Genomic DNA, 27,627 nt, shown 5'->3' on the forward strand with positions numbered 1-27,627 from the left:
CCATCAGCTGTCCTGTTACTGTGAATTACAAGCTGCTCAGTGTTTCTGGAAGTGAGACTTTACTCTGGCTCTAAGTGTTTCCCTCAAAGAATTTACAGTCTCACTGAAAGGGCCACTGGAGATTTTGGACACAAACAAGCTTCTGAAGAAGTACTTAACTGGTGGAAAGACAGAGAGAGAGATTTTTGGTATTTGCATAGCTAAAAAGAAACTGATTTTCTTCATTAAATTTATGAGGTTGTACTCATGTGTTTACATGGAACATGAGAAATTTCAGGGCCCTGTGACAGTTGTGCCCAGAAAGCTGTGGATGATTAAAACCAGTGGGAAAGCAGGTTCTGTTTCTGGTATGTGCAATAGGGATGCTGGGATGCTCCTGGTTCCAGGGGAGCTGGGCTGGATCTCACACTGATGTAACCCTGCTGAAATCTGACTGCAGTCTGCAAGGGAACAAAAATGGCTGAAGTGTATCTCTCACTGCAGACTAACAGAGCAGTTTGTATGCTTGAAAATAATCTTGTCATGTCTTTGTTTTCCCAGCACAGGCATGTTTTGGACAGGGAGTTTATTTTAGCATGAAGCTGGCTCCAGTTGACCCAGAAGTTAAGTGTAAGGATGCTTTTGTGTGAAGCTGCGAAGTACTGGAGACCCAGTGATATCTTGTCATGTAATTACGAGCTGCTGAGGTCAGTCTGAAAGTGCACCAGCAAAATGAAAGAGTTTGAGGCATTAAAAAAATAATTTAAAAAAATTTAAATCACTGTGCAGTCTCTTACTAGATGAGCGTGCTGTCAATATTTAATGAGAACAAAGTATGTAGCCATCATCCTCTCAGCATTGCTATTTATGATTTGAAACAACTTCTGTTTTAATAGATGTTTTTGGCAACTTTGGGAGGATTCAACAGAGGACGCAGCTATTTTTTTTAACTGCCCTTATTGCTGTAATTGTGATTGCTGTAGTTCTCGGTCCCTCTGGTCTCATACTCGGGGTGTTTTATGTACCATGAGTTCTCAAAGCAAATGCTAGACCCACAACATGCTCTGGCTTCCCTTGGCTGAGACACTTGTTTTCTGCAATCTGTTTCTAATACTGAGAATTTTTTCTTCTTCTCATAAAACTTAAACCTCATAAAACTGAAGAGTATCAGGTCAAATTTAATTCTGTTTATGCACCTAGTGGATATTGAGATGTTCTCAACTTTAGACTTCAATTTATTTTTTCTATAAAGGAAGAAAGAAGAAGCTTGATGGAAGAGAGAAAAATACAGCTTCTGACCTAATGTGCAGGAGCTCTTGATAGAAATTAATTTGAAAAAGCAGTAGTCAATTTCATGTTATTTTCAGTAATGCTGAAGACATGTGCTTTCTTTTAATAAAATACTGTCTCCTATAAAACATGGATTTCTAATCTGAATTTGGATTTGATTTTGCTGTTGAGCACTCTTGTTATTTTCATTCCTGTTTGTGTAAACCTGCTACTTTACTTGCTGAAGGGCTGTTGTGCTCATGTCCATTTTAAGGTCTCACACTTGGGTCTTACAGATGGAAATCAATTGGATTTGTGCATTTGAAAAAAAGAGGAGTGAAAAGTAACACCACCAAAGCAGCCCTGGCAACTTGTATTGCTCAGAGGTATAGAAGTGTTGGGTGGTCCTGTACTGCCTTTTCCCCCCCAAAGATGGGGAAAGACTGAAGAAGTGGATACCTTCATCCTTCCGAATTGTTGGCAAAAGCAATAGAGGGAATGCCTTCTAGCACTAATAACAGTGGCATAATTTACTTTTTACCCAAAGCTGGGATGATAAAGAGACCTGATTATATGTCTCAAAATAAAATACTTTATTTTCCCTGCTCCTGACACACTGCTCCATCCTTAGTCTCCATTGTGTTGCTTTCTAGTTTTAAATGCTTGGAAAAATCGGTGCCATGTGTTCCTGTCACCTGCAGCTATGATGCTTCTTCTTAAATAACAGGAATTTCAAAATAAAATGAACTTAAAATGAAAACTCACTCAGTATTTGTTTGCTACAGTGTAAATATTCTGATCCATAAGGAGAAATTATTTCTGGAGGAAAAAGGTCTTTAAGTAGTTTACTGGGATTTTATTAGGTAATTAAATATGAATTAAGGCTTTTTTTTTTCTTTTAAGGGAAAGGAAGACGTTTTCTACAATGTGATTTTCTACAGAACAATTTCTGATTTTCAAAAGGTATGCATTTTCTATTCTTTTAGTATTTTAATTTTGTTTTTTACTGGATTATCTACTTCCTGTTTAAAACATGGTTTATGATTGCAGTGCTGCACTGTGCATGTCAGTAGAATGAAAAATGTGTTCTGAAAAAGCAATGGTTGAGGTTCATGAGAGGAGAGACGTTATTAGAAATTTAGATCATAACTGCAAATTCAGAGGATGTCGTGTTCTCATGAAACTAGATATCCTCACATGAAGGAAGTGTACATGTGAGGTTGATCAGACACAGGCAGATGAGGGTATTCACAGTTCTCAGAGGCCTTATCTTTTTGAAGTGTAACATTCTGGACAGTTTGGATGAGTAGAAATTGTTCTTTTGTGCTCCCCCTCAGGGCCAATAAACTCCGTTGATAACCATTCCTAAACAGCTGCAAAGTCAATTTAAGTTCTGGAGTCTCTGTGTTCCAGCAGATTCTTCTCACCTTATGTTTGTGGAGAACAAGGTTTTTACTTTCTTTTAGTACTCAGGGATGCATACCAATTCATATTCTCTTCCTAGTCTGAGTAAAGTTTTATCTATCCCACTGGCATAAAGGATTCTTACACTTTTGGTTTCTGCTGCCTGAAAACGACTTTTCCACCAGAAGCACCAAGCTGGCACAAAATTCCAATTGCTTTAGCAGTTCAGGCCTTGAGCAGGCTCAAAAAGTTGTGGCGAATGTTAGTTTCTGGCTGATCCTAACTGAGACCTCAATCTTAGCTTGGATGTGTTCTTTGATTCCTGTTCTACTGCACAGGTGCAGAGCAGGGCGCAGACTTCACGCATGAAATTTTTGAAGTGATAATGATGAGATGGTGCATTTGCTTTTAATTGTTATTCTAAAACCACATTTTGTCTGAAATGAAATCATGGGAGAAATCGCAGATGAGGATTCCAGTTGCTGGTGGATCTGCTCTAAAGGGATCTTTAATAGGAGAATTTCATTGCAGAAAAAGTCATTGACACCAAAGATGTGGTTGAGGTGTTTATATAGAATTGTAGAATTGGAAGTAACGGTACAAAGGTGGTAGGAGAGCTCTACCTATCCTACTTGGCATTAGTGATTAAAACAGACTTGTTTTCCCTGTTTTTCACTCCTGGATTGTTGGTTTATCCATGTAGTCTGTGCTACAAACATTTGGGAATCTGTTGCACTGTGACCTGGTGTTCTGTCACAGCTGGTTTGTTTATTTGTAACTGATAAAAATAATTCTTCTGTGGGCACAAGTACAGTTTAAAAGAATTGAAAAAGAAAAAATAAACCTACATTGGCCAGAAATAGCTTTCTTGGAAAGTAAAAACTTCTGTAAATATCTTTGTAGAGCAATGGTCTGAAAATACAGATAGGGCTGTCTTCTCATACAGGTGCAACAGTAGAAATCTTACTAGCAAGAGTAGCAAGAGACTTAGAATGAATTCCCATTAATGGCAGAACTAGAAGTGATGAAGGAATAGGAGATGCATGAGTTTACCTAGAGTGTCTGTTACATTTGATACTTTCAAAATAAGAGTAGGTAGGAAAAGCCCCTTGGAGTTAGTGAAGGAAATTAGGCATGTTGCTTTTAATTTTCCACTGGATCCTCTTTTTGACCATTTTAAGATAGCATGAAGAAGGATATTCCATAGGCTTTACACAGCATCCCGGAAGTCAAAGACCTCAAAAACTTTGTGGAAAAAGGAACAACAAATTTCAAAACTCCTGACTTTTTGCATCAAGTAAATATGAAGAGAACTTGGCTCTATAACAAAACAAAAGTAGCCACAGGCAGTCACAATTTGTACAGCCAGTTTTAGGGTCTGTGAACAGCATGCTGCAGTTAATATTGTTTGCACTGAGGATGCCTGGGAGAGGTTTTCTGGGTAGAAGCCTGTTAAAATATCATATTGTTAAAGATTAAATGGGGCCATTCTGTGCTGTTGTGTGTTTCATTACAGTGTGATCCCAGGCAGTATTTCTTCAGGAGATGAGGTCAGGCAGTGCATCCTTAAAGGTTTATTCTGTTTACATAGTGGTGGGTGGGAGGACAGACCTGTGCAAATGGGAGATGGTGCCTTTATCACAACACATCATTTACCTGTAATCATGTTCCCTTTAGGAGAGCATTAGTCATGTTATTGAATAATCAGGAGCTGCAGGAACTTTGACCCTGCTCCTAGTCTGAAAGAGATTGAGCTGAAGAGAAAACTAGCCAGAGAAAACACTTTAAATAAAAGGTGGTTTTCAACACTGTGGAAAGGAGAGAGGGCTGAATCCCTGTTCAAGTTTGTAGTGTAAAACTTGAAAAGTGGGCATGATGTTCACTGGGCATTCCTGATTGGAATAATAATTAAAACAATATACTGTTCCTCGCAGTTAGCTCATTGATTTTATTCATCAACACTTCACAGTTGATTTTTATGGAGGTGAAATAAGATCCCTGTGGTATATTTACAGAATTGCAGACCTTTTTATGTGAAGGACAGAGTCTGAATATTTGGCATGTGCACTTTTGATTAAATTACCTGTGCTCCTTTGGGTACTTATGTGTCATTATATCTCTGAGACGAGGAGCTGAGAGCAGCATTCCTTGGCCAAACCTTGGTGAAGTTCCCTCTGTGTAATCTGCCTGCTGCAATCACAGAAACATTTTGCACTTGTTTTTCTTGTGCCAGGGTGGAAGTCTCACACCTACTGAGCATAATTTAGGATGAGTTTTAGTCCCAAACTATTTGCTGCCTGTTCATTATAAGGGGCATGGTAACTGGTCCCAAATGGAAGTGAAACTTTATAGGAGAGAGAATAAAGAAAAGTTGCCCTTCTTGTTAGGGACCAAAGCCATTTGCTCAGATTGCTGTTGTCAAAATAAAGAGGTTTTCATGCCTAGCTTTAGGCTGTGTCTCCACTGGATATCTTTTTACTGTTCCTGAAAACACAGCAATTACCGTATTTTGTGGGGGTATTTTCTACTCAAGCTGGATTTTGCATCCATTTTAGCCATGAATCCCCCAATTGTTCTCTTAATCAGGTACATTGAATCCTACAGCCTATCTGATTCTTTATCTGTCTTATCTCTGTCTACTGGAAATTGAGTCCTTATTGGTCTGAAAACTCATCTGCTGTTCAGAAGCAACATGCATAGCTCACTAAGGTGGGGTATACACTGAGTTTCCCTTCAGATGGCCAGTGTTTTCTTTATAATAAAGTTCTCTTATTCTTAGCACATTTCTAGGTCAGGAATGCTTAAAATATCTTTGGTCATTAAAACTTGGAGTCAACAGTATAAAACAAAAATAGAGAGGCAAAAGAAAAATAAATGAAGCTTACTGCATTCAGATGAAGTATTGTTTTCCAAATATTCCCTGCTGCTTGTGATCATGTTGTTGTCTTCGTGCTTTCCTTTGGAAGACTGTTCTGCCTAATTACAGCAAAATCCAGCATTATGCAGACATTTATGTGAGAGACGTGAGCATGAAAGGGGCAGAAAACAAGGATCTTGGCCTGAGAAAGATTGTTGGTTTGGAGATGAGGCAGAGCTCTGGGAGCTAAAAAGCAAGTGATAACAAAAGCATACTGATAATTTATGGCAGGTGTGACTGTCTCGGTTGTCATCATCTCTGTAGTTTCATGTACATTTAAACTGACACTTGTGATAAAGAAAATAGAGGCTGGGAGTGAGAATGGAGACTAATTTCTTGTCCCTGGATGCTTGTTCATACCAAAAGCCTGTGTGAGGAGTGAATCAAGGACTGAGCTGGCCCAAAAGCAGACCTGATAAGTAACATTCTAAAAGGTTGTTTCTGATCTGGAGGAGAAAAGGCTCTAGGGGGATCTTATTGCCACCTTTCAATATTTAAGAGGGTCTTAAAGATGAAGAAAAACTTTTTAGTAGAGTATTGTGACAGGATAAGGGGTAATAGCTTTGAACTGAAACTGAGTATATTTAGGGGGGACATAAGGGAGAAATTTTTTACAATGAGGATGGTGAAAAAATTGAAACAGGTTTCCCAGTTAGATTGTGGGTGTCCCATTCCTGGAAAAACTCAAGGTTAGATTGGGTTGGTCTCTGAGCAACCTGGTCTAGCTGAAGATGTCTGCTCATTGCAGGACTAGATGATATTGAAAGGCTCTTTCCAATCAAAAGTATTCCGTAATTCTGTGATTTTGTTTTTTTAATCTGAGTCAGTTTTCATTTTTCTGCCAGAGCAAAAGTTAATGGTGAAAGAATGAGTGACTGGTAGACTTCTGGAGAGGATTCCAAAGTTTACCAGACTGCTGCCTCAAATTAGTCTGTGGTAGGTCTGTCTGAAACCTGAATCATCAGACATTCTAATGCAGAAAAAGGGAGAAAACAAATCTTGGCTCCTGTAAATTTTAGTTGTTTATGATAAGAGTTGTCTTAGGCTGAGAAAGGTTGTTTTCTTTGCGTATTTCTTTATATGAATGCCTTGTAAAACTGTGCTGAAAGATTTATCTTCCATTCCCCAGGAAGGAAAGACTATTTGCTGTTTCTTGAAAAGATTATACAAAGAACTAAGTCGTAGCACTGTTTTATTCAAAATTTCTATTTCATCAGTCCCTGAAGTTAAACCTTCTTCTTTTAAAATGTGTGAAGACCTGATTTTATATCCAAAAGTGCAGAGTATGGGAAGAACAATTCAGAAAACACAGAGAGACATCAAGTGGCATCATGTACTGTTTGGCCTCAGTAAAACCTGAAGGAAGTTAGGTTCTTGCAAACCATTTTGTTCTGTGTAGGTTCAGCTCTCTCAGGCATATTTGGGCTCTTTATGGCTTCCCCTCTCCCCCTTCTTTTCTTTTTTCTGGTTGTTTTCTTAGTGCATTGTATTGGATCCAGGAGCAAACCAGAGCACAAGAGTCTGCAGTAGTTATCCAGCAGGAATGTGTGAAATTGAGAGAGTGTAGTAGAAGGGAGTGGAGGAAGGAAACTCTTCCCTTTCATGTTTCTCAGCCTACCCAAAGCTGGCACGATTCAGTGCCAAAGCTGGAGGGCAGAGACATGAGTGACATTTCTGCGTTCCCAAGGGATACCACTGTGGACACATTCATGGGATTTTTGCCACTGTCTTCAACTGAGGCCAATTATGAGAGAAGTGGAGAGTGAAAGAATTAGCAGGATGATCTGAAAAGTATGGGGAGAGCTGTGCGATAAAAGGAAGCAAGGTAGCAAAAGTGGGAAATATCATCATAAAACTGTCAGATAATGGAAATACCTATGTGGTGGGAAAGAAAGTGAGAGGTCGTGCACAGCTGAGTTTGGACAAAATGTTTTATTCATTTCTGACTCTCTTCTGTTGAAACTATCTGCCAAGACCTACTATTGATACAGCAAGATTACTGGCCTGTTGGATTCTCTCTTTTAAACTCATGTGTCTCCTCCTGTCACATGAATAGTGCATTCATCTTTAACCCTTACTGTTTTTTGGCAAAGCCAAAAACGAAAACTACTAAATTACTGCCAAAACCTGCATTGTATTTTGAAAGGATTTTTCTTTTCATCCAGTATTTTCAACTACTTTAAACTGTACAGTTATGGAAAATTTCAGAGGAATATTTGCTCTAATTGCTTTTGTGGCTTGATATGGAGGAGCAGTATTTGGTTGAACATAAAAAATAATCTGTAAACAGATGCTAATCAAAGGCAAAACTTCTTAGTATTTTCAGGCTTTCCCAGAGCTTGCTTTTGTTCTACTGTTCATATCTTATCTGTTGTAATTTTGCTCTTAAAAGGAATATTGCAGCAGAGAACAGGGAGGTGTGTGTGTGTGTTGTGGAGTCTGCCCCACTGCAGCTGCTTACCCAAACTAATCCCTTTTGATCACAGTACCTGTAAAAACTACAGGCTTAGAAGGTGGCATGTGCTGTTCCACATCAGAATGATTTCTTGGAGGCAATGGAAATACCTGTGGCAAATTGAATTGACATTCAAAACTTAATTTATAATTGTGGCTATTATGATTTCCTCTTTCTCTGTGTACATATTTGGGATCTACTAAATGTAAATTTTCCAGGCTTGACAGAAAAGCCAGAAAAGTAGGAAATAACTCCCAGAAGAGCTGCTGCCAGATCTCTGAAGCACGTATTGAGCCGTTTGATCTGAAACACAGTGTGTAAGAGGTGCTGTGCCAAGTTTTGAAAGGTACAGTCTGTGGAGTGATGAGACTGCTGTCTAGTTATTTTCTGTACCCAAAGGGTGGAGACAGACAAACAGGGAATGTCGTTTAGTGCTTAACAACACACACACCACTTTTCAGGTTTATCTTTTAGCTGTTGTTTCTTCCCCTCAAAACTAATGAGACTTTTAAATATTAGAATGAGAAGTAGCAAGCAAATGTACTTAGATTTCATAGCTGCACTTTTTGCTCTGTGATCGGTACCAGACTGAGAACTCAGATTGGAAACACGATCATTTGCAGTTAGCAAACGGGAGGACATCTCTGGAGCTACTGTAGATACTGCTGGTATTTCTTGTGTTGATGTATGAACTGCTTTTTCAAGATCTGCAGCACCCCTTTCTTGGGCTTTTGTACATTTTTGTACACTTGGAAGACTTTGACCATTTATGCTGGTTTTGCAGTGGGTATTTTTATAAATGACTGATGATCCTCCCTTACAAAGGAAGCAGTCCCTCACTTACCTCATTATATCAGATGGTCATATGTGTGTATCCAGCTCCTGGTTGTGAACATTTGGCCATACAAGTCCAACTGCCTGAAAACTACTAGGGTTCCTTTTTTCTCTGCAGGCCTTTATGGTCTGCTTTTGTGCCAAGGATGTAGGAAGCAACTAGCTAAATATTCTGAAAAGTCCAAAAAATAAACTTCTGTGGTTTAAAATTATTTTTCTTTTGGCCCTTTTCTACATATCTTAATAGAACAATTTGTTGCCTGGATTCTATAGAATCTTTCTTCTTGTTGTGTTTAAACACAGTTGGTGAACTGGGAAGCTTGCCCTTTTAAAATGTTAAGCAGTTAGAGGCTGTTTCCAGTAGAATATTTTGAAGGAAATCAGAGGCTTTCCTCTGCTCATCACTGATTTATCAGCATGGAGACTCTTCTATTGTCACATATAATCTGGAGTCAGTTTTTCATTAATAATGCTCCTCTTTTCAGTGTTAATTTGCACTGTATTTGCTGTGGAAGTGATGGTATATTGGTGGGAGAGCAGTTGTTGTGTCCTCTGCCCAGTAAGTGTGTTCAGCAGTTTTGGCTTGGCTGTGCTTTCCGCATCCTGTCTTTTCTTGGCAGTTTACAGGAGCTGGCAGCAGGTGACACGAGAGCGGGAGATGATGCCATTGAAGCCACTGCCTGTTGTACTTGTGGCTGCAGCAGAAGGTGCTGGAGTCAATATTATAAACCCAAACCCAAGCTCTTTGACAGTTTATTGCTTATCTTTCCTGTGCCTTTTTTTTTTCCCCCCTTTAAGAACTGTGTCCAGAACATGAGGTTTGTTTCCTTATCTTGAGTATTTTTGTTAGCACTTGATGTGAACTTAATATAAACAATGTGAATTCGAGTCGAGTGGTTAAATGTTAAAACAGCTTCCCACATGTATTGGTTTACTGCCAGGGAAAGAAATACAGCAGAAATGCTGTATTTAACCACTAATCAAACATTTATTATTGTTGAAAGAATGATCTGACAAGTATAGAGCTGGACTAAAATGTACAAGTTGTATTTCATGGAAGGGAAAAGCTTTATTAATATTTGAAGACTGGCTTTAATTAGTATGACTGTTGGTAGGTGTGTTCATTTTCTCAATGTACATCTGATATAGCATTTTTCACCAACTTATAATTGGCAGTTTCCCATAGGAAATAATCATTATTGGTATTATAAAAGCACTTTGTATCTATCACATTTGGGAAATGAAAGTTTTGCAAAGGTCAGAATAATGTGTGCCCCCAATTATGCTAATAACTCATACCACAAATGATCCACTAGAAGGTTTAATAGCTTGGTAGTCCTCTTCAGATTTTCTGAGAACAGGAAGAATTAATATTACATTTTGACATTTTACAGAAAGGTGAAAAAAGTAATCTTCCTTCTCTCTAGCTTTAGAAGTTTGTACCTGAACTCTCTTAGTTGCTTGAGGACCTTAAAATGTTGGGTGGGTTTCAGTCAGGATTTGTTGGGCTTTTTATTAAGAATTATTTTTAAAAGCATTTTGTTCCTCTTCACACACAGTGTCTTCTTTTTTAATGCTGCCATGGTTGCATGGTATGTAGCATGTTTTGACATTTAGAGTTATCTGTAAGTTTTATTTGGAATTTGACAATGAAGTATAATAGACTGATTATTTTGCTAGATTGCTGAAGTAACTAAAATTAGTAACTTGATAAGAAGTGATAAAAGTTATTTTAAAAAAAACTCTTCAAAATGAAAATTTTACTGCACACTAAATTTTAATTTTGTTTTCCACCTGGCAAAAAAAAAAAAAAAAAAAAAAATCCGTAGTTTCCTTTGAGGGGTATTGCACATCTGCATCAGCAGCAAACATTGGAGTAACTAAACCATCCAGAAGTTTTCCAAATGTCACAACAAATATTCAGGATATAATTAGTTAGAAATTGTTGCATACTGGGTTTTCTTGTGTAACATATCCACCAGAAAGATTTCCTTAGGGCCAGGAGTCTGTGTTGCTTGAAATGGCTTTTTCTGTTTGTCGTTTTGAGGCTGAAACATTACTAAAAGGCTAGATGGAATGATTTACTCCTGAGAGTGATTATCCTAATACTTCTACAGTTCCTGAGCATATCCTGAGTTGTTAAAGAACCCATCAGGAGAGCAGTCTGAAAGCTAACATTTGCAAATGTCTGCAAATTGAATTATAAATGTCTCTGGTAAACAAAATGTTTGCTGCACTGTGTCAGCTCCACTTCGAGGTCTGGCTGTACCAGGTGCCTGGGGTTTGTAAGATACTCTGGGAAAATATAAAAGGCAATTAAATAAATAGCTCAGATTCATTCGCCTCTCAGGGTTTTTTAAATGTGTATAAATGTATTTTTTCCTTGCATTTTTTTACTTGAAACTATTGTCTCTTTTCCTGTGTTTTCTGTAAGCTTTATTTAAACAGAGATGCAGATGGTTTATTGCTCCTTTTAGAGGGGCTATAAATGGGGAATATTGACAAGTCGGGCACTGAAATAGGAGGCTGTTAGAAATTTACTTACTCTGATTTGGTGTGTAAGGCTGCAGTAGGAAAGGAGCTGCTTCTTCTTTACTGAAGGTGTTGTTTTGCTGCTTGCAGCGATTAGGGCTGTAGCAAGACCGCCTTCATAAAATGTCTCTTACAGAAATGTTCCTTTAGGACAATTTTTCAAACACCATTGCCAGCAAGGCCTTTCTTGCACAAACATTTCTGTATTGAGCGTGTTCTGGTAAAGTTGACCACATGTATAAATAAAGAGAAGGATGGGAGTAGGCTGTTGGTAGACTTTAAACTTCAGTCTTGGTTTTGTCCTCCTGGGAATAGTTTTTTCTGTTCTGGCATTTCTTTATTTTTCCATTGTTAGCTGTGATTAATGTGTGATGCTAAGTGGAAAGACTCTTCATCTTGGCTGGTTTTTTATACTCAAGTTCTCTCCACAGGCAAATTACTTTTCATCAGCTTGAACACCTCAGTTCAGTGAGGGGACATTATTAACTCCAGTCAATCTGTTTTTACCTAGAAGATTTTCTGTGCAAATGTTGTGAAGAAGGGATAAAGGCAGATTTGTCAAAGCTAGCTGGTGAAACTCATACACATGTCATTCCATGAAGGATTCTGCTTTTTGTAGCCTACTACAATACTGCATGGTACAGTCCAAAACACATTTTTCGGAGCAAATCCTAAGTTTTGAGCATGGGGCACACAACAGAAGGTAAAATTAGGATCCAAAAGTAGTTTTACTCAGCATATGCAGTGAAGTACATGGCAGTATTTACATTTGATTAGGTGTGCACTGCACTCCTTACTGGGCTATGGTTTCATTAAACATTCAAAACGGTGTGGATTTTATTCTGTAGCTGTGTCAACAATTAAATCCTCTGAAATTTTTCTGACTGTCCTAATTTATTTTTTTTTCCAATCTGAAGCTTTGCTAATGCAGGTCTCATCACTGCTCACTATGCCAGAGAGTCAGGTATGTCTCCTGATGGTACTTGTGCTTTTAGACCAATGGGGACAAAGTGATCCAGTTTTTCCTTCCTTCCAGGTACAATTATGGGTCTCAATATAATAAAAATAAAATGATTGAATATCTACAGAGGTTCATATGGCATATTTTCCATTTATTTTAAGTTGGGAAGCTAAAATATCTTAATTGACAATCCCATAAGGTTTATTTTTTATGAGCTCTCTTTTCTCTCTGCGGTTTTACATTTTCAGGGTATTGCTAATTCTGTAAATTTAGCTATCAGAGTATTGTAATTTAAGGCCAAATCCTTCTCACAGTTGAAAGAAAAAAATGAATTGGTTTTATTGGAGTAGAATCAGATTTAAGGGGTAGAGCCTGAATAGTTTTTAATTATTCTAATCCCTGGACAGCTTTTCAGCCAGGACACTTCACAGGCACTAATAACATTTTATATCAGTTGAGTTTCCCCTGATGTAAAATATAGAGATCATGAGTTGCTGTATAGCCTGCTAATATCAGTGGGACCAGTTTTTTGAGTTGCATGAACAGGCTCTAAGAAAGCAGCTGTATAAATTTGTATTGTGGTGCATTTGTGGAGTTTTTTTTTTTCTCATTGTTTTTCTTTTGACCTTTCTTTCCCATGAGTCACTTCAATTTATTAACTTAGTTGGCAGCTGTTGATAGGACCAGGTCTTTTCACAAAGTCTCACAGCTCCTGTGGCAGGTTGTGGTTGAAATGCTTTATTTTGGTGCTTGAGTGTCTCATGTTCATATCTTGTAAAAGATATGAAGGAAAGCATGAAGGATAGATATAAAAGGAAAGCAGAGTATCAGAAAAGTGATACTGGTCGATCACAGTGATGATTTTCTTCTTAACAAGCAGTTAATTCTTTAAACAGGCAAGTGTTGCCATTCCCACTCCAGTTGTACTCAGCAATTTCAAAAAGTGCCAAAGTTTTATTTGTCAATCAGCAAACAAATATGAAAAGAAAAACTGTGGTGGAACACAGGTCTGTGGTTCTAACATGCCAAATTAATATTTCCATTTCTTGATTAATATAAAGAAATGTGTCTCAGGATCTTACCTTGAATTTAGCATGGTTGCAGATAGTTTTGCTTGTATGAGAAGAAATATATATAGTCTGCTTTTGCTTAAGAGAACCCTTAATTTGCTCTGTAACACAAAACACCAGTAATGGAGGAAGCTGGTTTAGGTCCTCTCATTAGGTGGCAGAGGAGATTTTGTCCCTTTCCATGCATGTGCAGAAGGACAAGGAGAAGTTCCTCCCCTGTGGCTTCTCTAATGAGCTCTAACACAAAGCTAAGCAGGTTAGAATTTCTATACCCTGTTGAGCCAAGCAAATCATGTGGTCACTTCTTTTTTTACCCTATTCTACTTTTAGCAGGAGGTACAAAAGTGAATAAATGTATTTATTTGCTACTGTGACAACAGATGAAATTCCTGATCTTCCTTTAACATGAATGGGAACATTGCTCTCCTAGTTTGAGATGCCAGGATTTCACCAGCTGTTCCTACTGGCTGCATAATTAAAAGCTAATTCTGGTTTACCACTGGACTGATGCTGCTGGAAGTAGTTCCTGGCCATGGATAATGTGCTTTCCATCACAAGTGGATACTTCTCTCTTGTTTTTACTGCCCATGTGCAGTCCACTGCTGCTACACGGTGGCTGTTCAGCCCTTTTGCAGTGAAGTGCTTTCCCATACTGTATCAATTTGCTTTTTGAATTATGGGAGACGTTACAGGCCACTCCCAGGGGGCAGTGAATTAAAGCATTCCTGCAGAACTGCTGAATAACAGGGTAGAGCAGTGTGTAGATAAACATCTTTTGGAGTCGCTGGGGTAGATGTGTTGGACCACAACAGTCAGTGTTCAGAAATAAATTAAAGGTCAGCAAAGCACAGAGTTCCTTGAAAAGTCTGAAGCACCATGTGTGTCTGAATATGTTTTGTTCCTGGAGACATAAAAAGAGATATGTTCCACACCCAGAAAAGTAGCAAAGAATCAGCATTTGCCATGCCAGCTAAAAGGTGTGAAAGGGAAACCGATGTATCTTATACTCCTTATTTTGACTTTTGTGCCGATATTCAACATACAAGTGGTTATGGATGTAAAATCTAACCATGGCATGGACCATTTTATGCAGAGGAATTATTTTTTTACTGATAAGATTAATATTTCTTAAAAATAACTCAAACCAGGACACATCAAACCTAAAATGGTGAGCTTTGAATCTCTGCATGGGCTGTCTCAAGTCCATCTCCTGTCTCGCAGTAGGCCCATATACATGTGAGTATGGCAAGTAAGGAAGGGCTGAAAATTAAATTCCTGCATCCTTCTTGATGAAAGGAATAAGTTCTGGTCTTCAAAGACTCTTTAGCAAGAAAGATGTTAGATGTTTTTAAGTGTATATATATATATATCTTCATAAATGTGTTTGTGACCCATGATCAGTTTTTTCCTCAAGTCCACAACATCTCAGATGTGCATCTGAGTTTTGTGTGTGTAAGGGCCCTGGGGGTTATTGTGATGCTCCTACTATTTGTTTTGCTCTTTCTCTCTTTGCTCTTTCCTCTTCCCTCAGTTTCCCCTTTTTCCTACAGCATCATCAAAGAACAGGATGTGCTCTTTCCACAGAGGCTCCTTGGATAATGTGAAGTTGAAGGATATTTAGTAACCAAAAAGGAAAAGCTGGAAAGCTTTACTTCAAATAGTCTTTGGCTAATATGGAAGAAAATGTGCAGTGCAGGCTTACCTAACAGATGGAGCTGTGGCTGGTCAGTTGTTAGCATAAAGGGAGTGTGACTCAGTGGCTGATGGTTTCCCCAGTATTTCACTAGTTGCAAGGTATGATTTCTTAAGAGCTACATTTGGCAGCGCTTAAAAATTCTCCCTTATAATGCAGGAGAAGACAAAAGCCTCCTGAAAGTTGGCCATAAGGTTTGTTGTACACTTTTCATTTAGAAAGAAATGTAAATTCATCTGATACTATAAAAATCAACTTTGTGTCATGTAAGCTGCTCCCTGTTTGGTGTGGATGGAAAATTCTCAGTCAGTGGCAGGTAAGGTCAGCATGAACACAGCCTGCTCCCTAAATAATTTATCATTGATGTGGTGTTTAGTTCTGTACTAAAAAATAAACAGGCACATTCCTTTTTTGTTTACATAGAGATTTAGAAATAGTTATATTGCCTCCATTTTTCTAGGTTTTATTAGAAGAGACATAGAAGACAAATAGAACAGTGACAAAGCTAATAATAGGCCTTTTATGGAATGTGACTTATTTGCCAAACTAAAGCATTTTTACATCCTTGTGCTTGTAGGCTAACTTTTCTGTAAAAGGGGAGAAAAGGGCAGTACAGAGATTTGATTTAGATTTTATTTCAGTCATTTCAGCTGAGTCAGAGTTTTGTTGTTTTCTGTGAGCTGCATGTATATTTTTTATTGCATTTTTATATTACTCTTTTTTTAGAATTGAGATGAACTGCTGTTTCTGCTTTTCCTTCATGTCATGAAACATCCCTAGAGATGTTCTGTCCAGTTTGCATATTTGCTTTCTCAGTGTTTGTGCTTGAATATGTGTATGTACTCACCTGCAGTTGTAGTTCTCAAGTCAGGTGTCAAAATGGACTTGGGCATCCTGTAAAACAACAGGCAAAATGCTGGAGCCTCAGGAGCTGGGAATGGGGCCCACTAGTGCATGTTGCTTTACCCTACCAGGTTTGGTTTATTTGGTTTTTATCCTCACTTGCATGATGCTCACATTGTGTGTATGAGGGATTTCACACACAAGTATTTGCCCAAGTAATAATTAAGACAGAGCACTTCCAAGGGCAGCATGGCAGCTCTTATCTTGAGTCCCTCCAGTGCTCCTGGCATAACAGGAACATGGAGCTGGCTATGAATAACTGAATGTTAGCAATTAGAACTGTTATTAAAATAGGAAGCTACTGTGCTCATGTCTGACAACTGAAGGCTGAATCTCTCTTGCATCCCTTTGGTATTGTATTTCATCCCACACAGTAGTGGCAGCCCATGAATGATAATTGCTATAGGTAGAAATCGTCTACAGCAATAATAAGCACCAAAACACCCATCCCCAGCCTGTACAGCTCTTTGGAAGTCCTTGCAGTGTGGTTCTGTATTGCCTTCCTCATCCTCTCATGAAGGAGGGATTCACCTTTTCAAATATAGAGCAGTAACCTTCTTCTCCCTCCTCCCACTTCTCTCAATTATCAGGTGTGCACTATATCTAATTTTAAATTAACTTGTCACCCTACATCCCATCTGTAGGGGTTTACAATTTTAAACCAATTGCCTTTGAGGTGACTTTATATACTGTTCCATTAACATATACATATCAATTCTAGGGCACTTAGAGACTACAGAATAAAATATCCTCTCAAGCAACACATCTTCAGGGAAAATAAGTAGCTTGCACTTGATTTGCTGTCAAATGAGAGCTGCGATATGTCAAAACTTAACACTGAGCATGACTGCGATATGTCAAAACTTAACACTGAGCAAGAATGACTTGAGTAATTGTTAGACTAAGTAAAAGTTTTTTGTTTTTTTTCTTATCTTGGTAGTGTTCCATTATCCATGGATGTTGTAGTACAATGTAGGAGAGAGTGAAACTGTACATGCCTGAATTTGTGAGTATATGCATGACCACGGAAGGTATTGAGCTGTCCATGAAATTTGATTACAAAATTACATAAATAAAATGGTGGGAGCTTAGATTGCATATGGGACCATTAAACCCCTCAATTTTGTGTTGAGTATCACGTTGTTATCAGTGGCATGATTCAGAGTGTGACGCTGTGGGAAGGGCACTATTCCCACTTGGCTCATGGTCCAGAGGCTGCTGTTACCTCGGGCAGGAAGGAGCCTTCTGTGTCTGGAAAGAGCACTGTTCCATTTTATACTGCAGTCCAAAGTCTGTGCTTCATTTCTTATCCTGAGGAAAACAGCGCTAGTGGTGTGATACAGAAAAGTCACTTTCCTTGGGAAAAGACATTTTTCTTCCCTTTTCATGCTGCTACAGCTGTATTCCTGCCAGCAAAGATGAAGTGATTCTGCTTTCCAGAGGTTGTGACATAACTGATGGTTTCTTTTAGAAAAAGGAGACCCTCCCTTGCACTGTGACATGAGTAACTTGAGCACCAAAAATCGGCAGGTCTCTAGCCCAGTGCCATTAGCCTGCAGGCAGCTGCCCCTGCAGGCTCCCTTTCATAATAATAATAAAGGAAAGGCAGCTCAGAGCTGAGGGGTCACTTGAAAACGAAACCAGGAATCAAGAACTGCAACAGAGACCAGGAAAAGGTGGTCGAGAGGGAAGGCAGGGAGGAGATAAAAGAGGCTGGCAGAGTGAAGGCAATGGATGATGGAAGCTGTGTCAAATACCTGTGTGTTTGGGCAAGAAGACGACTAGGGATTATTTACCCCAAAGTAGCTCCAAGGAGCTGATTGCAGATCAGCTGTAATTTGAACATAATTTTCAGGAATTTATTATTCAGGCCTTATATTCAAAGATAAATACAGGCAAACACTGTATCTTGGGTTCAAAGTGAGCAAAGTGCAGTGAAATGTCAGGTTATTGTCTCAGAGAGCCTGAGCCTCTTGAGGCAGCCAGACCACACAATGTGCCAGCGGCAAACCTGCAGAATGAACTCAGGGAAACTCTTTATCTCAGTGGCAGTGGAATCTTTTCCACAGCTGTGCTGTATTAGCTGGATTGGATTTTATTTTGTGAAGGGGTAAAAAGGCAACCAGGAGGTGGCAAAAAGAAATGTAATAAAATTGGTAGATGAAATGAGGCTGAACCATTTTAGAACTCAATCTTTTTTTTCTCTCTTTTCTCATTTTAATTTTTTTTTTTTTTACATTTCAAAATATAAATCAAAATATTATTTCAGTTAATTGCAGCGTGTATCACCCAGCTCTGCCTAGGGAAGGGTAGAAGTCTGATAAAACTTTGTCTTATTGGCTCAGCTCTCTTTGCTGCTTCCTACCTGACTGCTTGCTGCAGTCACTAAAAGCTTTGTCTAAAAATCCTTTCTCATGCTATTTCTTTGCTAATGGCTTAAGGAAAGTAAAATCTCTAACCAGCCAAATGTGCTCCACATTAATCCGGTGTGCACAGTGAAGGCAGTCAGTGAGAGAGAAGCCTTGTGTTCTGGTATTTACTTATTTTTAAGTAAATGCATCCATTGGACTGACATTCACCTTTATGCTTGTGCATACAAGCAAAAATGCCATCTCTTCCATGTAACACACAAATGTCTGTAATACTTAGACCAGTCAAATACCAAAGCCAACAAAATGTTCCGGACTATATTTTGCTGCAATATACTTTTTAATCCTTAATGTCACTCTATCTCAGAAAAACCTCAGCAATGAAACACATGCTATACATTGGAAAAAAGGTTCTAAAAAGTAAGTAACTCCCACCTTGGTTTGATTTCCTGCTCCACCACCTTGAGTTGGATAAATAGTATGTTGCCCAGATGAATTACAAATGCTTCATTCTAGGAGGGAGAAGGAAAAATATACAGAACATTTTGTTATATCTACCTGTATCATCTCTGTGTATATCTTATCTGCAAACAGCACCCATCCCTATGGGTATATAGAATATATAACTGTAAATAATAGATTCAAAAATATTTATAAAATAAAATTATAAAAACTTAAATAAAATTAAAATTACGCATGGAGACTTGCATATAGTTATGTGCATGCACCCTTCTGGAATACAGGAAAACCCAGTCTTTAGGCAAGAGGGAACAAGAATGAAAAACCCACCAAAATATCCAAACAGAAAATAAGTAGCTGTTCCATTTTAGAACAAAAGTAGTCTGAGGAGAATGTAATGCAATAATTCCAGTGTTTATTTTGAATAGTTTCAAGCTGGAGTTCTCCATGCTCAGGAACTGAGGGTACTCTCCCTTGAGGAGTTGCTGAGTCCAGCTTGGGACTGGGAGGATGTGCTTGTCTTAGGCTGAGGCACTACTGGAAGTGCTTGCTGGCTGCTGGATGACACTGGGCAGGTTTGCTTCCATGGGAAATTGGTTGTTAGGCAGATGAAAACTGGGCTTGAGGGAAAACTTGCTGGCGTTGGCTTTTCTCTATAACACACTTTGGTTTCGCAGGAATTGCCAAGTGACTTTGGAAAAGTGTCCTGGTCACAACATGTTGTGTGGATTCCATGTGGAGCCTCACTGGCTGGATGGGCTGAGACAGACATGACCTAGCCATGGTTTTCCTCAGCTGCTGCAAAACCTAGGAAGCCAGTCATGTTTCAGACCAAACTGATGAAAACTTTTATTTCTCCTCAGTAACATTTAACACACTGTAAGTCACCTTCCAACTGGTAGCTTTCAACCTTTGCCCTTTATGTTTATCAGAAGGTGATCACAAAATAAACAGTGGTATTTTTTCTGTCTTTGCCCAGTTTACTTTGTGCATTAGACAGCACTCTGTAAATTATAGCTCCACTTTTTCTCTTGAATAGTCAGTCAGGCGTGTTCCCGTTTCACTTGTGCTGGAGATCTGTTTAAAGGTTACCCAGTCCTAGGAGAGAGAAGTATGCTTTAAAAAAAACAGAAAAATGAAATAGCAAAATTAAATGAATTGCTGAGGGAAGAATAGGGAGAGCACAGTAAAAATAAGTTTCTTGGATTTTTTTGTTACTTGCTTTGAGGTTGCTAAATGTTCTTGTTTCTGATATTTTATCCGTGTCATGTACAGCTTCTTGAAAAATCATGATGAAAATAACATTACTTTTATATCTATATCTAAATGTAAGAAAATGCCTCCTTACCAGAATAGCAGTTTGAATTCAGTTTTTGGGGTGTGAGGTTAATTAAATTGGCTCCTAAAAATACGATGTCCTGCTGTCTTAGTGTGATGCACTTTTTGTGTCCTATTTCTTTGTGTTCTTGCCCTTCCTGTTCTATTGGGGTGTGGAACTGGGAAAGCAACTGAACTGAATGAAGCTTGGTGATAACTTTTTGGTAGGAAATGGAAAACAAAAAGCTGCAATAGAGATGTGTTACCTCAGGATAATGTGAGAAATTTTATTTTTAAAGGTGGGTTTCCCCAGGTGCCAGAAGATGGTTTGGGAGGGGTGGGAAATAGCTCAGTGCAAGGAGAGGATAATTCTGTACATTCTGCACATTTGTAATGATTTATGAGTAGTTTTTCTTTTTAATGAGCATAATTGAATCCTAGAGAAAGAAGAGAAAATGGATATGGGAGGGAGCAGCATATTCCAGCACAGGAAGATGTTTTGAGGTGTTAGCAAATATTAAACCTCTTATTCCTGGTGTTACCACACAGCTTTATGTAAGGAACAGCTTTGATTTTTCACTGTTCCAGTAAATTATAGTGCAGGCTTTAAAGGATAGTTTTTTGGTCACGACCTGTAACATTTTTTACTGTAAAACTGAATATAATTTTGGTTTATTGTGTGTTACTTCTTTTTGTTTGTTTGTTTTCATATTAGTAGTTTAAATTTTGGAAAGTTGAGAGAGCATGGCAGTTTGCCAGCATTAATGACATACACTTTTCTGTTTCAGTTTGGGAACTCAGCAGGGGCGATTCATGGAAAAAATTGTTTTATAAGTATGAATAGTGACTGGTTTCCTGCTGCCCAGCTCAATTAAGTACTCAAATAATAGAATTAACAGTAGATTTATGGAGGAAAATTTGCTAATTTTAAATATATAAACTTGTATAAAAATGAAAATACACATCTTTGAGACATACTTTATATTAACTGGAAAACCACATAAGTTTAACATTATATTTATTTGTTTTCTTTATTAAAATTTGCTGCAGATTTCTTTGTACTAAGATGTTTCTGTTCTATACATCAGCTCTTTTCATCTTTTCTGAGTAAAAAAAAATTACCTTTCTGATAGCATGCTAATAGATGATTATCTTTTTGATTTATGAACACCTCTACTGTCAATTTAAGGTTTAAAAGCGAACAGTTATCAAGGTTTGTGACAGGTATATGCAGCTGTGTAGTTTCGCTCCTTGTAAACTCTGTACTGCAGCACAAATGCTGTATGAATATTTATTAGGGCATTGTTCAAGCTTGCCCAGCTATATTCCTACACTTTCCTTATTTGTAGGCTATAGGAAAAGAGGACAAAAAGATCTTTCTCAATCCATTTCTTCAGTAATGGAGTTACTTAACTCAAGTTGATGAATGTTTAGTTTTCAGCTCTTCAGGAGAAACATTGCTTTTCCCAGATTAGAGTTCACAGTAGTTTATTGTTTTTTTAAATAAATAAATACTAATTAATCTTGCTAACAGCAAAAATAAAGTATTTCATTCCCCTCAGAGGTTTTAAAATAGGCCTTTAAATGTATTTTGTTCAATGGATGATTTTACAGGGAGAGGATTTGATTTGTTAAATGTCAAGCAGTGTTATTTGTGGGACTGTTTTCATTAATAGCAGTGTGAATAACAGCTTTCCTGAATTTATTCCTGTGTTTGCTTTTACTGAATCAGAATTTAATAAGCTCACTGTGTGGAAAACTGTTGTCAGTCTCATTTTTGGGCTTTGTTAAGGAGCCTGTGCTTATGAAAATAGAGATAAACCTTCTGTTAGTCAATGAGGAACATTTGGGAAATGAAGGAGAATGCAGCAATTTTCATCTGTTCTTTTAACTATGAGCTAAATTATAAAGTAGAATAGCTCTGAAAAAGCTTTTAAGTTATATCTTCTAGAAAGACTACCGCATCTTCCATCTTCTCTCACCTTTGCTCCAGTGAGTCTGTGTATTTTGTTGTTTAATTTAAAATGCGATATATGATGGATTGTTTTTCTTTATGCCTCCCTTTCCTGCTGTGAAGGGAGGGTTTGGTTTTGGTTTTTTTGCTTTGGTTTTTAAACCTTGATCTTTAGCATTTAAATTCTGCCTTATGTTTTAAAAATAATGCTACACAAAGGTGGAAATTCAGTGATAAACTGATATACCATAGTTTATACCAGTAAGAAATAGAAATGTGAACTGTAATTGCAGTCATCAAGTGGTCATTGCTATTGTAGAGGGGGAAGAGCTGGCACAGCCTTTGCTGAGGAGCTCCCACAGCTCCTGACAAAAGGCTTTTCCAGAGGCAGGGAATGTTTGTTCTGTGGCTCAGGTCACTCAGCTGTTCCTTCTCAGCGATTAACTCAGCTCCAGGCACTGCCGAGGAAGTTGATTGAGAACTGCAGAATGTACCTTGTTTGACCTTTGTGTTCCTCTGGATGAGAGGGAGGCTCCAGGAGAGAACTGAAGTTCCACAGCTGAAGTTGTGCAGAGCACAGTAAACAAAGCCATCGTGTTCAGTTCCTTCACTTCAAGTAGTATCTTTCTTTTAGAGAAATCAGCTACATCTCGAGTACAGATTAGAATATCTGCTGCAAAATTAGAGTATCTGCTAAAATCGGTAGTTCCTGCTGGCTCCCCCAAAACAGAGATGAAAACCAGATACTGAATTTCTCTCTCAGTTCTGAACTCAGCCCTTTTTTTGTTTGGTTGGGTTTTTTTTAAAAGAAATGGAGCTCATTTGCCATGATTACGAACACACCTATGAAGATCAGCCTTTGCCAGGTTCTACCCATGCAGTCTGACATATGGGATATAATTTTGTGCCTGCTCATGAGGAGGAAGCTCTGTGCAAAGCCCAGGCAAACCTGCCTTTGGTTCATCAAGCTGCCCTTGGTGTCAGGACAGCAGCTGTGCAGTGGGACCAGCAAAAGGCATTTTTGAAATGCTTTCCTCGGCCCAGTGAAAAGGAAGGTGGTTTCAGCTCTTTTGTACATGCTTAATGGCAGGAATGCTTGAGGAAATGCTGTGTGACCAGGCAGGTAGTAGCTTGAGAGCAATGAATTGTTCTCTTATTTACATCTAATATTGTTGCAAGTCCTTGCATTGCTGTAATACTCAAGTAGGTCACTTCTTACACCAACACTGCTTAACAGCCTTTTTAGGGTCAAGTCACATTGGTTAATGTAATGCAAAATTACAGCTTTCTTGGTTTAAAACAATAATGAGAATATTAATATTTTAAAAAGAATTTGGTTATTAAGGATATATTCCTTAATACAGGAATGTGTCCTTAATATACAGACTTCTTTAAAGTCTGTACTTTTCTCCCTCCCCTTAAAGCAGAAAAATGTTAGCCCATAAACTTCAGCAAAATTTCTAGTCTTCACCAGACATGCATCTGTTCTTTCCCCTTTTCCTACTTATGAGGGAAGATATTTATTCTAGCTGTGCTCTTGTATAATTACGTTTTCCTGGTATTCACTGGGTAACAACAGCTGCCAATGTTCTGATCACTTCTAGTCATAAAATGTTCCACATGAGTTAATTTCTGTAGTTAACTTACACGGTGATTTGGAAGTAATTCAAAACCATATACTGTTTGCTGGTTTTATTTTCATTTACTTTAGAAATTGTCTTTTCATCTCTACTTTTGGTTGAATTGAAGAATAGTACATTAAGGGAACATAATCATAAGAGGTTAAAAAAAGCCCTCATTCTCCACTCTCCTGAGTCTTCTGTATTTCTCTCCCCACATTTTTGTACTACTTAGAAAAGAGCTGTGACTGATACTAAGCTTTTTATGATTAGTGGCATTCTCAAGTACTCATTGCTGCACTGATTGTATTTTGTACTGTATTTGCCTTCCAGTAAAATTCAATATTTCTAATGATTTTATAATTTATTACATTGGGGAAATGAGGTGAAACTTTGCTAGAACAAGTTAATTAACATGCATAAAGAAAAGCTCACATTTCTTTTTTGGATGTAGAAGTTTTTCATTTTGTAAGTAATCTTACAATGCAGTGGATGTCTCCAGATGTTTTTAAGAATCGTTTCAGTTCAAGGAGTATATTCTAAACAAGATTTCCACAATTTTAAAACCCAAAAGAACCCAAAAAAACATCAGGAGTGGCAAGAGAGAAATGGGAGAGAAGATGTTTGCAGAAGGTGTCATAAAAGCAGTTGGTTGGTGCATGAGTTAAGCAGAAATGAAGTATTAACTTGCCATCCAGAAGAAAGGGCACATAAATGGCAATGTTTATGTGCCCAGAGAAATTTAGATACAGTTTTAGGAGATAATGTTGTCTAGCTCTATAGGTAGGATTTATCGTGCCTGGCATTGGCTGCCTAAAACAAGTCATCTGTTTAAGCTGTTCTTTTGCTTGTGAAGTCACAGGAGAGAAGGCGGCATTTTAGGGGGAATGATTCATCTGCCTTGTCTCAGACAAATACTCTAGGAGGTTGTGACATGTCCTCTGGAGGTGTGACATTGTGCATTGATTATCAAGCCAAACAGGTAACTCAGCTGGGGCACACAGCTGAGGTGGGGAGGACATTCCAGTTGCATTAAAGTCCTCTTCCACCTCTCATTTTCTCTATGAAGTTAAGGGGATTTGTAGTTCTTCATTTTTACAGTTACCACATGTGCTGTTGCCCAGGATTTACAGGTTTGGTCATAATCATTTTCCCCTTGTGTTGTTTTAGTTCAAGTCGTTGCTTTTACAATTGTCAAGTGCACGAAAAACAGTTACTTATATTGAGGTGATGGTAGTGTATGATCTGTTATTGAATTTTGTTCAACATTATATAAATTAACACCTTATTCAATAAGGTGGCTTATATAATTAACAAATAGGAATAGTAGGTATTTATTTTAATTCTAGAATAGCTGGACAAGTCTCTATTTGATTTGGTTTTTTTCCAGACAAGCAGATAAAAGTTAACTGAAAATCATACTAACACAGCTTTGTTCCCCAGTGACAGTGTCTGCAAAAATATCCATTTGGTCTTTATCTTCAAACATCAAAATATCATCTGAGACTATTCACTCATCTGTGGCCTACATAAATACTGTAACAATGAAGGGGAGAGAGGTCTCTGTAATGTTCCTAATGGATTAAGAATTTGATCTCAGTTTTCTGATGAGAAAGGTCGTGATTACTCAGATTGAACAGAAAGTCATTCTAAAGGTTACAGAATGAGAATCAAGTCTCAGGAATGACACAATGCTCTCTTTGGCCTTTACATAGTCTGTAATCAGACACTGCTTATTGACCTTTGCAGATTAAATTTTATTTTAAGTCCCAAAATTAATACCTTCTTTTTATTATATGAAACTGTCATAAATAGAAGATGGCACAAGTGTTAAGCTTCTCACACAGTGCTGATACTGAAGGAAGCTTTCTTATCCCTCCATCCTGCTGCTCTGCAGGCAGCTGTCAGGTTGTGGTTGGTCTGCTGAAGCCTTTCAGTCTCAGCTGGGTGGGAGCAGGCCTCTGCTCTGTTCCACTGGCTGACTGCTGCTCTGTGTTCAGCCCATCTTCCATGATCTCCATCCCATATTCCTCTGCATCATCCCTTGTCTTCAGAGTGCCACACTGGCACAGGAACAGAGAACTGAAGGCTGTGTGTTTTCAGCTCCTCCTAACACCTTGCTCTCTGTGAGGAGCCTGGTCCATGTGCTCTAAGATCCCCATGGGTGCTGCTGCAGCTGCTGTGGGAGTCCCTCAAGCCACCCTTTCTGAAGGCAGATGAGCCCTGCTGCCGAAGTCTCTGCCCCCGGGGAAAGGATATTATCCCTGCCAGTCTCGGGGCTTGTGCTGGGCTAGCTGCAGCTGGTCCAAGCCTTCCCTGAGTGCTGTCCCAGGTATGGCCTAACAAGCACTGACTGAGCAGGAGGAGGTGAAATCCCTGCCCTGCCCTTCAGCTGAGGCCAGGCTGCTGCTGCTGCTCTCTCTGACAGAGCACGCTGCTGGCTCGTGCTCTGCTTGCTGTTTGCTGCCAGGAAGGACCCTTGGTCTTTTCTGGGAACTGCTGAGCCCAACCACCTCGTTGTTTACCCACCTAATTGGCCACTTCTCCAGATGTAACACCCCAACTGGATAGAAGGAGTGGACCAGCCTGTTCATTAACTAATAAACTTTAATTTGTTTTCCCATATTAGCATTAAGCCCTTTTATCTGACAGTTGAAACATCGTTCTTGCTTGTTCATCATTCCATGGTAAATGGCTGCAGTAACCCCCAGTTACAGGCAATTTGCTGATACTCCCACAGCCTCCTGACTCCCATGAGAATATGATACAGGTGTTTATGGTCTTTCCATATATCCACAGCCTGCTGTAGACATAGGATTTTCTCGTGCTCTGACAAGAGTGGATGAAAACTTTGCTTCTCAGCAAGAAGCTTTGTCTCAGTGTATGTTGATCATCACATTCCTGTCAGCAAAGTGAAGTCAATGAGAATCCTCAATAATTTTGGTAAATCTCACTGAAAGAGATTTAAAAACTGATTTTTCAGTCTTTGGTATTTGAGATTTGAAGTGGAAAAGCAGTTATTTGCATATTGAGAGGGTGCAGCATTTAACTATAAATGGAAAGGAATGAATTGCTGATGATCGCTGCTAGCATTTTCAGCTGTATTTTTGTGTTGAAAGAAGACTATGCTCATAACAGAAAAGCTGAACTCAAAGCACTTTGCTTTCTCTTGAAATACAATGCTGAATAATAATATCGTGGGGGTTTTTTGTCTAACTTTCTCATTTGATTTTTTGAAACTTCAGAGACTCTCATAACTGGGGGAATTTATTAAATAGAGCATTCTGTACTGAGGATTTTAGTGCACTGCTGCATGTCCATATTGGTGTCATCTAGGAGGCAATAGATAGGTGGGATTGTAAAATGCAATAATTGCAGTAGCTTATAATAAAGCTATTATTTTGTGAAATAAGTAAGTATAAGTAAGAGCTGTATAACTTTCATGTGAAAATCAAGTCCCAAAGGTTGATTAGAGGTAATATGGAGGCAGCCCCATCTCCTTCCCCATCTATCACCAGAAGCCTTTTTTGGAAGGGAAGGATGGCAATTCCAAAAGAGAAGCATTTTTTATACAGCCACTTGCTCCTTTTGCAGAGAAATGTTACCCTCTTTCATCTAGAGGTGAAACTATTTTAAGCCCTCTGCTTGTATCTATTTTTTAGCCAAGGGATTCTCCAGAAGTATTGAAAACTCTTAAAATTTTGTCCAGTGCTTGTTAGATTTACTGGAGCATTTAGATACGAACACTTTTCCTCTGTGGGCCAGTCACAGGTTCCTGTGTCACAGAGTCTGAGATAATTTGGATAGTTTGCACAATCTTTTGTATGTTTGTGTGCCCTCATGGGTTTTACATACGTGGCGTAGTCTGGTATTTAATGGGATTGCCTGCTAA

At 38.5% G+C, this 27,627-nt stretch overlaps 1 protein-coding gene across 9 annotated transcripts in view; it reads left to right on the forward strand.

Annotated features, from left to right (window-relative positions):
• Positions 1 to 27,627, forward strand: part of PLCB4 (phospholipase C beta 4) — a 190,541-nt gene that overhangs the window by 17,486 nt on the left and 145,428 nt on the right. For 5 of the 9 annotated variants that reach the window (XM_021540284.4, XM_077781975.2, XM_077781974.2 and 2 more), the window contains exon 2: positions 2,152 to 2,211. The exons of 1 other annotated variant lie outside the window; for it this stretch is intronic. The gene's annotated coding sequence lies outside the window, so the exon portion shown is untranslated. Of the gene's footprint in view, positions 1 to 540; positions 687 to 2,151; positions 2,212 to 16,957; positions 17,024 to 27,627 lie in introns of all 9 variants that reach the window. 3 more of the 9 variants (XM_085577021.1, XM_077781972.2, XM_085577020.1) reach the window with 3 other exon arrangements.

This window comes from Lonchura striata, chromosome 3, assembly GCF_050655825.1.
Source record: "Lonchura striata isolate lonStrDom1 chromosome 3, ASM5065582v1, whole genome shotgun sequence".
Taxonomy (NCBI): Eukaryota; Metazoa; Chordata; class Aves; order Passeriformes; family Estrildidae; genus Lonchura; species Lonchura striata.